The sequence below is a fragment of the Paramisgurnus dabryanus genome, chromosome 10 (genome assembly GCF_030506205.2).
Source record: "Paramisgurnus dabryanus chromosome 10, PD_genome_1.1, whole genome shotgun sequence".
Classification (NCBI taxonomy): domain Eukaryota; kingdom Metazoa; phylum Chordata; class Actinopteri; order Cypriniformes; family Cobitidae; genus Paramisgurnus; species Paramisgurnus dabryanus.
In genome coordinates, this window is record NC_133346.1 from 26,695,719 (window position 1) to 26,710,817 (window position 15,099).

The 15,099-nt window shown below is 35.4% G+C and overlaps 2 long non-coding RNA genes across 3 annotated transcripts; one reads left to right on the top strand and one right to left on the bottom strand.

Annotated features, from left to right (window-relative positions):
• The first annotated feature begins 1,442 nt into the window (after positions 1–1,442).
• LOC135718507 (uncharacterized) lies at positions 1,443–4,439 on the top strand. Of its 2 annotated transcripts, XR_012337699.1 has the most exons (4): positions 1,443–2,773; positions 2,856–3,003; positions 3,093–3,158; positions 3,233–4,439. It is a non-coding gene; the product is annotated as an uncharacterized lncRNA (long non-coding RNA). The 2 variants fall into 2 exon arrangements; XR_010520863.2 differs by having other exon boundaries at positions 1,444–3,003.
• Positions 4,440–10,418: 5,979 nt separating this feature from the next.
• LOC135718506 (uncharacterized) lies at positions 10,419–13,426 on the bottom strand. Its single transcript, XR_010520862.2, has 3 exons — positions 11,866–13,426; positions 11,711–11,776; positions 10,419–11,636 (listed from the first exon to the last, which is right to left on the bottom strand). It is a non-coding gene; the product is annotated as an uncharacterized lncRNA (long non-coding RNA).
• Between the last annotated feature and the right edge of the window lie 1,673 nt (positions 13,427–15,099).

Here is a 15,099-nt window from a genome sequence, read left to right on the forward strand (position 1 = left end):
AGCATTAGTAAGATTATTGCTTTTTAATAGCAAGGAGCCTGTAGAGATGGGCAGGTTCATATACAACTTTACAAGCCCCCATCATTTTAAAGACCACTTAAGAACTTTTTAACAGGAGTGATTTACAAGGCCAACCTATAAAAAGCAAAGCAGCTGACCACACAGTTCTAGGAGACCAAAACAACTGCAAAGAAAACTTTAACATCTCAAGGAAGGATGAAGCTATTTGTTTTGTTAAAATAAAAGAGAAATTGCATGCCTACCATCAATGTACTTGAGAAGAAAGGAAGGCAGATATGACCAGTTTCATGGTCACTCAACCCAATGCCCCAACCAGGATTTGAACCTAGAGCTTTCCACATGGAAGACAAAGGCATTACTCACTGCGCCACAGAGGACTTGCTGCCAGTCAAGGCACAAACATAGAGTTGATGCTTGTAGATTCTGCTCAAATTTGTTTTATCACAGCGATAGCTTCAACAGCCATTCTGATATTTGTGATTTACTGAAACATTGCACTAACTGAGAATAGGACCAAGGATGTAGCTGGTTGTTACTTTACTCAGTAACAAGATTGTTAAAGCTCCTTGTGTGAAACTGGCATCTTGATTATAGTCAATACAATCAGGCTGGTCATTGGTTGAGTTAAGAGGATGTTAATCCAGACTATGCTGTTTTTTGTGGTCTCTGTGCTCTTGAGAGAATTCTACCAATGCTTTAGGAGACCACAGCAACTGCACAGACATTTAGAAACTCAACAGGCAATCAAACTAGATGTTTGTAAGAGCATTAGTAAGATTATTGCTTTTTAATAGCAAGGAGCCTGTAGAGATGGGCAGGTTCATATACAACTTTACAAGCCCCCATCATTTTAAAGACCACTTAAGAACTTTTTAACAGGAGTGATTTACAAGGCCAACCTATAAAAAGCAAAGCAGCTGACCACACAGTTCTAGGAGACCAAAACAACTGCAAAGAAAACTTTAAGATCTCAAGGAAGGATGAAGCTATTTGTTTTGTTAAAATAAAAGAGAAATTGCATGCCTACCATAAATGTACTTGAGAAAAAAAGGAAGGGCAGATATGACCAGTTTCATGGTCACTCAACCCACTGCCCCAACCAGGATTTGAACCAAGGAGGGCCTTCCACATGGAAGACAAAGGCATTACCCACTGTGCCACAGAGAGTAGTTGTAACGGGCCGGCATTCGTCAAACTTTTATGACCCCCTCCCCCACCCGGTGACAGTTGCTATCTGACAGGTCGTTTTTATGACCCTTTGACAGGGGGGCGGGACCATCAATCAAAATCTGGACAAGCTGTCAACTTTAGACAGAAAGTATTTAATGGTTTTATTGCCGGTCATTTAGAGTGATTGTTTTTCCTGAGTGTGTTTTATGTCACGCGTATGCAGTCATGTTTAAGGACGGCTCGTGTTTCGACATTTACTGTTTATTGACATTTGATGTCAGACCTCAACCATCCTCCCACCTTTGCTCGCCCCGTGCGCTTCTCAATACTGACTTTCACACCGCGGGTGTGTTGTTGAATCTAAAGTTTTGCAACAGCATAAGTTTATTTAAAGGCAATCACTAATCATATATATATATATATATTAGATGTACCAGGCTACGCTTAAAGCCGATGTTTTCTATCGAGCTATAGTTTCTGATCAGACACAAAGTCTGAACTAAATAAAATTTTAAACGGTTCACAAAGTCCGGGAATCTTTTCATGACCTGGTCTACAGTTTCACGCGTATTAAAGATCCGGCGGTGTCTGACAAAGCCTCGGGTGATTGTTCATATCTGTCATTTAAAATAAAGTTAATAAATGTAATTCTGTCCACTATGGCAAAATAGGAATTTATTTTAGATTTAGGGGAATCTTTAACCATGTCTCTGATTAAAACTTTTGATTGTAACATCACAAGTTATTTAATTAAATATTCCGTATACGGGTATAGTTTAAGCAATGATCTGAGCCATAACCTTCGGAGCCGGCAATACTATAATCTTTAGACGAAAGTCTAAACTAAATACAATTTTAAACGGTTCATGAGGTCCGTGAATCTTTTCATGACCTGCTCTATAGTTTCACGCATATTAAAGATCCGTAGGTGCATGACAAAGCGCCGGGTGAACGGTCATATCTGCCATTTTAAAATAAAGTTAATAAATGTAATTCTGTCCACTATGGCAAAATAGGATTTTATTTTAGATTTACGGGAAACTTTAACCAAGTCTCTGATTAAGACATGTGTATACACAGATGGTGACAGAGAAACTTATATATGACGTTAATAATCTTTTAAATGTTTTTAAGACGTATTCACCCCATTTTGGGGTTTTATTTTTAATTAAAGGCTTCTTAAAACATGTGTGAATATGTGTATATTATACAAAGAGTCTTATATTGTCTGCTCTGACAAAAATAAAGTATTTTTTTAGGTTTAGGGGAATTGACTGCGTGTGTCTTATAAATACAACTTGATAATACGTTTGTTTTGTAAAGAGACTTCTTTAAAGTCACGCAAGAATAAAATATTTTAGTTGTAACTGGTTAAACTTAAAGCCGATATTTTCTATCGAACTAGTCTATTTTCTGTTCAGACACAAAGTTTTCTGATGCTGATATTATGTCAGTGTGTGTTTGTGTGGGGGTCGTGTGATGTAATCTTTGAAAGTTTATGACCGAACCTTTATTGGGGAGCGACAAGAGATCTCCCGGAATCAGGTTGGATGGAGCAGAGCTGTTATACTCAAGTCTATTGGTATGTATGTGTTTCGCTGTGTTCGTTCCAGTATTTTGTATGATTTATTTAAAAACTAAAAATTCGATCTCTGGTATTGCAGCGAAATTGTCTAAACTGGTATTAACTATTCCTGGTAAATCGCGGAGAAGAGTGGCCTGAACAAAAAAGTCAGACCGAGACTAGAACCACCCGCAGCGTAACACGGAAATCTTGGAACAAAAGAGACGCCGACTGGCTCGTGTTGTCCGGTGTGTTTTTATTTAATCCTGTTACAATAGATTTAAACAAACTGGTTTGGTTTAATATTTTCTAATAACATGTGTTATCTGTTTTAAAGGTTTGGATATCAGAGGCAAAACGAACGTTGTGTGTACTATTGCAAAATATATAGCGGATCTCCACGGTACGTTTATCTTGCATAAGAAAATTGTTTTATTTAGATATTTGTCCTAATAACTTGTTTTTATCTGTTTACAGGTTAGGATACAGACCACAACGCTTTGGACGTATCTTTAAAAAAGAGAAAAATCGGAGACTTTTTGGATTTGTCTGGGACATTTTAAACATTTTGTGGCAAATTGGATTTAAAACGTTTCGGATACTGGATACATGTGTCGGATTTGTCCACAGTGCTTGTTTAAGACGTCTTCACCTCATTTTAGGGTTTATTTTTAATTAAAGGCTTCTTAAAACATGTGTGAAAATGTGTATATTATACAAAGAGTCTTATATTGTCTGCTCTGACAAAAAAAAATAAATTATTATTTTAGATTTTAGGACAAATGTCTGCGTGTATCTTATAAATACAACTTGATAATACGTTTGTTTTGTCAAGAGACTTTTTTAAAGTCACGCAAGAATAAAATATTTTAGTTGTAACTGGTTATACTTAAATCTGTTATTATCTATTTAACTATAAGCTATAATTTTCTGATAAGCCTTAAACAGAAGCTGCGCTGTGAGCGTCTGGGTGTTTGAGATAATTCACATTAGGGGGCTGCTTGTAAACTAGTGTCTTTTAAAACCGCCGTGGTAATATGTAATATGGTAACTCTGTCAAAAAGTAAAAGGTTTATTTTAGATCACACCCTATTTTATGGCAAACAATGCAGTATCTAAAAGTTTGTAACAACACAATTTTATTTAATGAAATATTCAGCATGGGTATAGCAATGAACTGTGCCAAAACCACCGGGGGCCGCCAATAACACAGTCTTTAGGTTAAGGCTTTTTATTTTTAACTAAATAAAATCTTAATCTTTTCATGCACAATATTCTGTTCACACCATTAGATTGCGGTCCTGCGCTTGCAATAGAGAACATAAGCGGATGCGTGTTCATATCCATACGTTAAGAAATCGTCCATATGTCAATTCATCTTCTGGGGTTTGTTTTAAAAAAAAAAAATGACACATTAAAATCAACTGTGAATATGTGTTTATTACACAATAAAATGTAATTCTGTTCGCACCGGTATAATAGGGGTTTTATTTTAGATTTGGGACTTTCTTTAACCAAGTCTCTGATTAAAACACGTGAATGCGTGTACCAAAGTTGTCAGAAAACGTATGCTGATGCGCTCTTATATATGGTGTTAAGAGCCTTTTAAACGTTTTAAGACATTTCACACCCTCTTCTGGGTTGAATTCATTAATGTCATCTAACATCCACAAGTGTAGGCTATTTATAAATGTAACACGGTAGGCATTGTCAAAATAAAAGGTTTCTTGAACATGTTATTCCAGCGCGTGTTTCTTGTCTTGCGAGTGTTCATCATATTTATTGATGTGGAAAAAAGTTTGTTGTTTTGGACGATCAGTTTCAGTCTCTCTCTCTATCACCATCCGTTAGCAACCAGCAGACTTTAAAGCCTATTTATTTTAAACTAAATAAAAGCTGATTCGCTTCACGAGATCTGTGAAGCATTTCAAGCAGGGGGTTCTGTTCAAGCCATTAAAGATTGGGGCTCCAGCGTTTACAATAGAACATACGAGGATGCGTGCACATATAGGCCATTAAGAAACTTTTAAACGATTAAAAAATTCATATCTTCGGGGTTTTGTTTTAAATTAATGACATCTTAAAACCAACTGGGAATATGTGTTTATTACACAATAAAATGTAATTCTGGCCGCTCTGACAAAATAGGGTTTAATTTTAGATTTACGGAATTCTTTAATCAAGGCTCTGATTAAAACACATGAATGCGCGAACCACCGTTGCCAGAGAACGTACGCTGAGGCGCACTTATGGCGTTAAGAACCTTTTTAATGTTTAAGACATTTTGACCCCATTTCCGGGTTTTGTGTCCGCTGTGGATCCCAACCTCTATGTGTTTATTATACAACAAATGCAATTCTGTCAACATTTCTAGTTTTAGAACGCCTCTGATTTAAACATGCGGGTTTTTAAAATGAAACGGCCATTTGACTATTATGACAAAAGCTATTCGATCTTAATTTTGTTGTTTTAACATCCAAAAGTTTTTATACACATTCCATAATTAAACATCTGGGTGTGTATGAGTAAGTTTATATCTAATGTCACATGAGCGGTACCAAGTCGCGCTTGTGTCTGTGTGTGTGTGCATACAGTATGTTTATGTGTGGGCGTGTTTATGAGCCCAGTGTCTTTGCAAGGTGTGTGTGTGTGTGTGTGTGTGTGTGTGTGTGTGTGTGTGTTTGCATGGGGGTCTATGATGTATCTGTTTGTTACTAAAGTTTTGATATTAAGTCTGTGTCCTCATTGACAATAAGTAGGGGTTTTTAGATGTAGGATTCATTACACAGATACTGATTAAATCATGTCATCCATTATTTGCGATTTAAAGAAACTTAAAAGGTTTAAGACATTTATCTCACATTGTGGTGTTGTTTTTTAATTAATGTAACCTTAAAACCATCTGTTATCCATTTAGGGAACAATAAAATGTTTGCAAATATTATTTATCAAAGTTAACGATGTTATAAGCCAGGATGTCACTAACGTGACAACAAACATTTCTTTAAAGACAAAACATTTAACAAAAATGCCATGGCTTACAGAGACACACTAGACTTTTTTTTTTGTGTGTGTGTGTGTGTGTGTGTGTGTGTGTGTGTGGTTTTGTTAAACATGATAGTGTGCTACCATTAAACTATCTATATCAATAACACCAGATAGGATGTACCTCTACATAACAGTGAAATGTACATATATTAATTAGGTAAACCTTAACACTTATTTAAAAAATAAAAATATACTATTCTAACATCCTAACATGATATTAGGTTATAGTAGGTTTTAAGGTCAATCGGCGTCTTTAGCTTTACGACTTACAGCACAAAACCCCCAATGACAGGAGCGATGACAGGATTTTTATGAAGTGGAGCAGACCCTTGGTTTGCCTGAGGGGTTAGGTTCAACTTAGGTTAACATCTATCAGTGCATAATAAGCAAACACAAAATTATATTTTACCTATGGTTTGTTACTGAGGTTGCTAGGTTCGCGTATTTTTCTGAAACATACTTTTCTTTTCAAACTTAGTTAGGATACACACTTTTGTCGCCTCAAACACCTGATCAAAGTTTTTCTTCGCTAGCGTCAACTAATGTCTGAGATTTTGTAAATTCATCAGATGGTCTTACGTGTGTATTTCTTAAACAAACATGTTGCTTTACAATCTTAGGCAGAGTTCATACGATTGTTTTCTCATAAGTTGTTCACAGTTTTCTTCGCTAGTGTCAACTAATGTCTGAGATTTTTTGTAAATTCATCAGATGTTTATTACTTGTGTATTTTCTTAAACAAACTTTTCTTTTCAATCTTAGACAGTCTTCATACGTATGTCTTTCGATAAGTTGTTCATAGTTTTTCTTCGCTAGTGTCAACTCATGTCTGAGATTTGTAAATTCATCAGATGTTCTTACATGTGTATTTTCTGAAACAAATGTATGATTTTCAAACTTAGGTAGTCATCATACTTTTGTCTCTACATACATTTGTTCAAAGTTTCTTGTAGCTAGTGTCAACTGATGTCTGAGATTTTGTAAATTCAACAGATGATACTTACACATGTATTTCTTAAACAAACATATGCTTTTCAAACTTAGCTAGGCTACACACTTTGTCTATTCATACAATCGTTCAAAAAAATTTCTTCGCTAGTGTCAACTAATGACAGAGATTTTGTAAACTCATCAGATTTCTTAGTTGTATATGCACAGACAATATTATACTTATAACAGTCGTCTTGTTTTCTTTTGTACGTGACAACATATATCTGTGATTGTTTTATGAACACAGATGGTTTCATTTCTGTAGTTTATGTAACACCTTGTCAAGCTCTTAAAGGTAGTACTAACTGTTTAAAACAACAATGCAAAGTGTTTTAGATTTACTTGATAAATCTTTTACATCAAAACAAACTAGGATAGCAATATGTTTGAATCTGTAACAGGTGATACCACCAATAGCGTGTTGTACATAACAAAGTCTGCAAAATAATAAAGATTGATTAGGTTTTTTTATTTAGTAAACCTTTTAACACAAAGTGTAGAGTCTTTTGTACGTAACAACAAAGATGCGATGAAACAACGCAAAACAAGAGAGGCTGCGTTTGTTAAACCACATGTAAATTAAGATGCATACATCTACAAATGGGGCAATGTTTTTAATCTATTGGTCCCGAATTTAGAGGCTATACGGCCAAACTATTTCAAACATTGCCCCATTTGTAGATGTATGCATCTTAATTTACATGTGGTTTAACAAACGCAGCCTCTCTTGTTTTGCGTTGTTTCATCGCATCTTTGTTGTTACGTACAAAAGACTCTACACTTTGTGTTAAAAGGTTTACTAAATAAAAAAACCTAATCAATCTTTATTATTTTGCAGACTTTGTTATGTACAACACGCTATTGGTGGTATCACCTGTTACAGATTCAAACATATTGCTATCCTAGTTTGTTTTGATGTAAAAGATTTATCAAGTAAATCTAAAACACTTTGCATTGTTGTTTTAAACAGTTAGTACTACCTTTAAGAGCTTGACAAGGTGTTACATAAACTACAGAAATGAAACCATCTGTGTTCATAAAACAATCACAGATATATGTTGTCACGTACAAAAGAAAACAAGACGACTGTTATAAGTATAATATTGTCTGTGCATATACAACTAAGAAATCTGATGAGTTTACAAAATCTCTGTCATTAGTTGACACTAGCGAAGAAATTTTTTTGAACGATTGTATGAATAGACAAAGTGTGTAGCCTAGCTAAGTTTGAAAAGCATATGTTTGTTTAAGAAATACATGTGTAAGTATCATCTGTTGAATTTACAAAATCTCAGACATCAGTTGACACTAGCTACAAGAAACTTTGAACAAATGTATGTAGAGACAAAAGTATGATGACTACCTAAGTTTGAAAATCATACATTTGTTTCAGAAAATACACATGTAAGAACATCTGATGAATTTACAAATCTCAGACATGAGTTGACACTAGCGAAGAAAAACTATGAACAACTTATCGAAAGACATACGTATGAAGACTGTCTAAGATTGAAAAGAAAAGTTTGTTTAAGAAAATACACAAGTAATAAACATCTGATGAATTTACAAAAAATCTCAGACATTAGTTGACACTAGCGAAGAAAACTGTGAACAACTTATGAGAAAACAATCGTATGAACTCTGCCTAAGATTGTAAAGCAACATGTTTGTTTAAGAAATACACACGTAAGACCATCTGATGAATTTACAAAATCTCAGACATTAGTTGACGCTAGCGAAGAAAAACTTTGATCAGGTGTTTGAGGCGACAAAAGTGTGTATCCTAACTAAGTTTGAAAAGAAAAGTATGTTTCAGAAAAATACGCGAACCTAGCAACCTCAGTAACAAACCATAGGTAAAATATAATTTTGTGTTTGCTTATTATGCACTGATAGATGTTAACCTAAGTTGAACCTAACCCCTCAGGCAAACCAAGGGTCTGCTCCACTTCATAAAAATCCTGTCATCGCTCCTGTCATTGGGGGTTTTGTGCTGTAAGTCGTAAAGCTAAAGACGCCGATTGACCTTAAAACCTACTATAACCTAATATCATGTTAGGATGTTAGAATAGTATATTTTTATTTTTTAAATAAGTGTTAAGGTTTACCTAATTAATATATGTACATTTCACTGTTATGTAGAGGTACATCCTATCTGGTGTTATTGATATAGATAGTTTAATGGTAGCACACTATCATGTTTAACAAAACCACACACACACACACACACACACACACACACACACAAAAAAAAAGTCTAGTGTGTCTCTGTAAGCCATGGCATTTTTGTTAAATGTTTTGTCTTTAAAGAAATGTTTGTTGTCACGTTAGTGACATCCTGGCTTATAACATCGTTAACTTTGATAAATAATATTTGCAAACATTTTATTGTTCCCTAAATGGATAACAGATGGTTTTAAGGTTACATTAATTAAAAAACAACACCACAATGTGAGATAAATGTCTTAAACCTTTTAAGTTTCTTTAAATCGCAAATAATGGATGACATGATTTAATCAGTATCTGTGTAATGAATCCTACATCTAAAAACCCCTACTTATTGTCAATGAGGACACAGACTTAATATCAAAACTTTAGTAACAAACAGATACATCATAGACCCCCATGCAAACACACACACACACACACACACACACACACACACACACACACACACACACCTTGCAAAGACACTGGGCTCATAAACACGCCCACACATAAACATACTGTATGCACACACACACAGACACAAGCGCGACTTGGTACCGCTCATGTGACATTAGATATAAACTTACTCATACACACCCAGATGTTTAATTATGGAATGTGTATAAAAACTTTTGGATGTTAAAACAACAAAATTAAGATCGAATAGCTTTTGTCATAATAGTCAAATGGCCGTTTCATTTTAAAAACCCGCATGTTTAAATCAGAGGCGTTCTAAAACTAGAAATGTTGACAGAATTGCATTTGTTGTATAATAAACACATAGAGGTTGGGATCCACAGCGGACACAAAACCCGGAAATGGGGTCAAAATGTCTTAAACATTAAAAAGGTTCTTAACGCCATAAGTGCGCCTCAGCGTACGTTCTCTGGCAACGGTGGTTCGCGCATTCATGTGTTTTAATCAGAGCCTTGATTAAAGAATTCCGTAAATCTAAAATTAAACCCTATTTTGTCAGAGCGGCCAGAATTACATTTTATTGTGTAATAAACACATATTCCCAGTTGGTTTTAAGATGTCATTAATTTAAAACAAAACCCCGAAGATATGAATTTTTTAATCGTTTAAAAGTTTCTTAATGGCCTATATGTGCACGCATCCTCGTATGTTCTATTGTAAACGCTGGAGCCCCAATCTTTAATGGCTTGAACAGAACCCCCTGCTTGAAATGCTTCACAGATCTCGTGAAGCGAATCAGCTTTTATTTAGTTTAAAATAAATAGGCTTTAAAGTCTGCTGGTTGCTAACGGATGGTGATAGAGAGAGAGACTGAAACTGATCGTCCAAAACAACAAACTTTTTTCCACATCAATAAATATGATGAACACTCGCAAGACAAGAAACACGCGCTGGAATAACATGTTCAAGAAACCTTTTATTTTGACAATGCCTACCGTGTTACATTTATAAATAGCCTACACTTGTGGATGTTAGATGACATTAATGAATTCAACCCAGAAGAGGGTGTGAAATGTCTTAAAACGTTTAAAAGGCTCTTAACACCATATATAAGAGCGCATCAGCATACGTTTTCTGACAACTTTGGTACACGCATTCACGTGTTTTAATCAGAGACTTGGTTAAAGAAAGTCCCAAATCTAAAATAAAACCCCTATTATACCGGTGCGAACAGAATTACATTTTATTGTGTAATAAACACATATTCACAGTTGATTTTAATGTGTCATTTTTTTTTTTTAAAACAAACCCCAGAAGATGAATTGACATATGGACGATTTCTTAACGTATGGATATGAACACGCATCCGCTTATGTTCTCTATTGCAAGCGCAGGACCGCAATCTAATGGTGTGAACAGAATATTGTGCATGAAAAGATTAAGATTTTATTTAGTTAAAAATAAAAAGCCTTAACCTAAAGACTGTGTTATTGGCGGCCCCCGGTGGTTTTGGCACAGTTCATTGCTATACCCATGCTGAATATTTCATTAAATAAAATTGTGTTGTTACAAACTTTTAGATACTGCATTGTTTGCCATAAAATAGGGTGTGATCTAAAATAAACCTTTTACTTTTTGACAGAGTTACCATATTACATATTACCACGGCGGTTTTAAAAGACACTAGTTTACAAGCAGCCCCCTAATGTGAATTATCTCAAACACCCAGACGCTCACAGCGCAGCTTCTGTTTAAGGCTTATCAGAAAATTATAGCTTATAGTTAAATAGATAATAACAGATTTAAGTATAACCAGTTACAACTAAAATATTTTATTCTTGCGTGACTTTAAAAAAGTCTCTTGACAAAACAAACGTATTATCAAGTTGTATTTATAAGATACACGCAGACATTTGTCCTAAAATCTAAAATAATAATTTATTTTTTTTTGTCAGAGCAGACAATATAAGACTCTTTGTATAATATACACATTTTCACACATGTTTTAAGAAGCCTTTAATTAAAAATAAACCCTAAAATGAGGTGAAGACGTCTTAAACAAGCACTGTGGACAAATCCGACACATGTATCCAGTATCCGAAACGTTTTAAATCCAATTTGCCACAAAATGTTTAAAATGTCCCAGACAAATCCAAAAAGTCTCCGATTTTTCTCTTTTTTAAAGATACGTCCAAAGCGTTGTGGTCTGTATCCTAACCTGTAAACAGATAAAAACAAGTTATTAGGACAAATATCTAAATAAAACAATTTTCTTATGCAAGATAAACGTACCGTGGAGATCCGCTATATATTTTGCAATAGTACACACAACGTTCGTTTTGCCTCTGATATCCAAACCTTTAAAACAGATAACACATGTTATTAGAAAATATTAAACCAAACCAGTTTGTTTAAATCTATTGTAACAGGATTAAATAAAAACACACCGGACAACACGAGCCAGTCGGCGTCTCTTTTGTTCCAAGATTTCCGTGTTACGCTGCGGGTGGTTCTAGTCTCGGTCTGACTTTTTTGTTCAGGCCACTCTTCTCCGCGATTTACCAGGAATAGTTAATACCAGTTTAGACAATTTCGCTGCAATACCAGAGATCGAATTTTTAGTTTTTAAATAAATCATACAAAATACTGGAACGAACACAGCGAAACACATACATACCAATAGACTTGAGTATAACAGCTCTGCTCCATCCAACCTGATTCCGGGAGATCTCTTGTCGCTCCCCAATAAAGGTTCGGTCATAAACTTTCAAAGATTACATCACACGACCCCCACACAAACACACACTGACATAATATCAGCATCAGAAAACTTTGTGTCTGAACAGAAAATAGACTAGTTCGATAGAAAATATCGGCTTTAAGTTTAACCAGTTACAACTAAAATATTTTATTCTTGCGTGACTTTAAAGAAGTCTCTTTACAAAACAAACGTATTATCAAGTTGTATTTATAAGACACACGCAGTCAATTCCCCTAAACCTAAAAAAATACTTTATTTTTGTCAGAGCAGACAATATAAGACTCTTTGTATAATATACACATATTCACACATGTTTTAAGAAGCCTTTAATTAAAAATAAAACCCCAAAATGGGGTGAATACGTCTTAAAAACATTTAAAAGATTATTAACGTCATATATAAGTTTCTCTGTCACCATCTGTGTATACACATGTCTTAATCAGAGACTTGGTTAAAGTTTCCCGTAAATCTAAAATAAAATCCTATTTTGCCATAGTGGACAGAATTACATTTATTAACTTTATTTTAAAATGGCAGATATGACCGTTCACCCGGCGCTTTGTCATGCACCTACGGATCTTTAATATGCGTGAAACTATAGAGCAGGTCATGAAAAGATTCACGGACCTCATGAACCGTTTAAAATTGTATTTAGTTTAGACTTTCGTCTAAAGATTATAGTATTGCCGGCTCCGAAGGTTATGGCTCAGATCATTGCTTAAACTATACCCGTATACGGAATATTTAATTAAATAACTTGTGATGTTACAATCAAAAGTTTTAATCAGAGACATGGTTAAAGATTCCCCTAAATCTAAAATAAATTCCTATTTTGCCATAGTGGACAGAATTACATTTATTAACTTTATTTTAAATGACAGATATGAACAATCACCCGAGGCTTTGTCAGACACCGCCGGATCTTTAATACGCGTGAAACTGTAGACCAGGTCATGAAAAGATTCCCGGACTTTGTGAACCGTTTAAAATTTTATTTAGTTCAGACTTTGTGTCTGATCAGAAACTATAGCTCGATAGAAAACATCGGCTTTAAGCGTAGCCTGGTACATCTAATATATATATATATATATGATTAGTGATTGCCTTTAAATAAACTTATGCTGTTGCAAAACTTTAGATTCAACAACACACCCGCGGTGTGAAAGTCAGTATTGAGAAGCGCACGGGGCGAGCAAAGGTGGGAGGATGGTTGAGGTCTGACATCAAATGTCAATAAACAGTAAATGTCGAAACACGAGCCGTCCTTAAACATGACTGCATACGCGTGACATAAAACACACTCAGGAAAAACAATCACTCTAAATGACCGGCAATAAAACCATTAAATACTTTCTGTCTAAAGTTGACAGCTTGTCCAGATTTTGATTGATGGTCCCGCCCCCCTGTCAAAGGGTCATAAAAACGACCTGTCAGATAGCAACTGTCACCGGGTGGGGGAGGGGGTCATAAAAGTTTGACGAATGCCGGCCCGTTACAACTACTACAGAGGACTTGCTGCCAGGCAAGGCACACACATAGAGTTGATGCTTGTAGAATCTGCTCAAATTTGGTTTATCACACAGATAGCTTCAACAGCCATTCTGAAATCTGTGATTTACTGAAACATTGCACTAACTGAGAATTGGACCATGGATGTAGCTGGTTGTTACTTTACTCAGTAACAAGATTGTTAATGCTCCTTGTGTGAAACTGGCATCTTGATTATGGTCAATACAATCAGGCTGGTCATTGGTTGAGTTAAGATGATGTTAATCCAGACTATGCTGTTTTTTGTGGTCTCTGTGCTCTTGAGAGAATTCTACCAATGCTTTAGGAGACCACAGCAACTGCACAGACATTTAGAAACTCAACAGGCAAATAAAACTAGATGTTTGTAAGAGCATTAGTAAGATTATTGCTTTTTAATAGCAAGGAGCCTGTAGAGATGGGCAGGTTCATATACACCTTTACAAGCCCCCATCATTTTAAAGACCACTTAAGAACTTTTTAACAGGAGTGATTTACAAGGCCAACCTATAAAAAGCAAAGCAGCTGACCACACAGTTCTAGGAGACCAAAACAACTGCAAAGAAAACTTTAACATCTCAAGGAAGGATGAAGCTATTTGTTTTGTTAAAATAAAAGAGAAATTGCATGCCTACCATAAATGTAGTTGAGAAAAAAAGGAAGGGCAGATATGACCTGTTTCGTTCACTCAACCCACTGCCCCAACCAGGATTTGAACCTAGGGCCTTCCACATGGAAGACAAAGGCATTACCCACTGTGCCACAGAGGACTTGCTGCCAGGCAAGGCACACACATAGAGTTGATGCTTGTAGAATCTGCTCAAATTTGGTTTATCACACAGATAGCTTCAACAGCCATTCTGAAATCTGTGATTTACTGAAACATTGCACTAACTGAGAATTGGACCAAGGATGTAGCTGGTTGTTACTTTACTCAGTAACAAGATTGTTAATGCTCCTTGTGTGAAACTGGCATCTTGATTATGGTCAATACAATCAGGCTGGTCATTGGTTGAGTTAAGATGATGTTAATCCAGACTATGCTGTTTTTTGTGGTCTCTGTGCTCTTGAGAGAATTCTACCAATGCTTTAGGAGACCACAGCAACTGCACAGACATTTAGAGACTCAACAGGCAATCAAACTAGATGTTTGTAAGAGCATTAGTAAGATTATTGCTTTTTAATAGCAAGGAGCCTGTAGAGATGGGCAGGTTCATATACAACTTTACAATCCCCCATCATTTTAAAGACCACTTAAGAACTTTTTAACAGGAGTGATTTACAAGGCCAACCTATAAAAAGCAAAGCAGCTGACCACACAGTTCTAGGAGACCAAAACAACTGCAAAGAAAACTTTAACATCTCAAGGAAGGATGAAGCTATTTGTTTTTTA